The sequence below is a fragment of the Sapajus apella genome, unplaced genomic scaffold (genome assembly GCF_009761245.1).
Source record: "Sapajus apella isolate SASKATOON/1434 unplaced genomic scaffold, GSC_monkey_1.0 scaffold63, whole genome shotgun sequence".
Classification (NCBI taxonomy): Eukaryota; Metazoa; Chordata; class Mammalia; order Primates; family Cebidae; genus Sapajus; species Sapajus apella.
The window spans coordinates 2,809,071-2,809,906 of NW_022437003.1; positions in this window are offsets into that span (position 1 = coordinate 2,809,071).

Sequence of the window (836 nt, forward strand, 5' to 3'; positions counted from 1 at the left end):
GCTGAAGTTGCTTATCACATTAAGGAGATTATGGGCTGAGAAGATGGGGTCTTCGAAGTATACAATCATGTCGTCTGCAAATGGAGACAATTTGACTTCCACTTTTCCTAATTGAATACCCTTTATTTCTTGTCTGATTGCCCTGGCTAGAATTTCCAATACTATGTTTAATAAAAGTGGTGAGAGAGGGCATTCTTGTCTTGTGCCAGTTTTCAAAGGGAATGCTTCCAGTTTTTGCTCATTTACTATGATATTGGCTGTGGGTTTGTGATCAATAGTTCATATTATTTTGAGAAATATTCTATCAATACCTAGTTTATTGACTTTTTAGCATAAAGGGCTGTTGAATTTTGTTGAAGGCCTTCTCTGTGTCTATTGAGATAATCCTGTGGTTTTTGTCTTTGGTTCTGTTTACGTGATGGATCACATTTACAGAGATTTGCGTATGTTGAACCAGCTTTGCATCCCCAAGATGAAGCTGAGTTGAACACGAAGGATAAACTTTTAAATGTGCTGTTGGATTTGATTTGCCAGTATTTTATTGAGGATTTTCACATCAATGTTCACCATGGATATTGATCCGAAATTTTACTTTTTAGTAGTGTCTGTGCTTGGTTTTGGTATCAATATGATGTTGGTCTCATAAAATGAGTTAGGGAGCATTCCATCTTTTTGTATTGTTTGGAAGAGTTTTAGAAGAAACGGTACCAGCTCCTCTTTGTAGCCCTGGTAGAATTTGGTTGCGAAACAGTCTGGTCCTGGACTTTTTTTGGTTGGTAGGATATTAATTGCTGCCTCAATTTCAGACCTTGTTATTGGTCTATTCAGGGATTCAA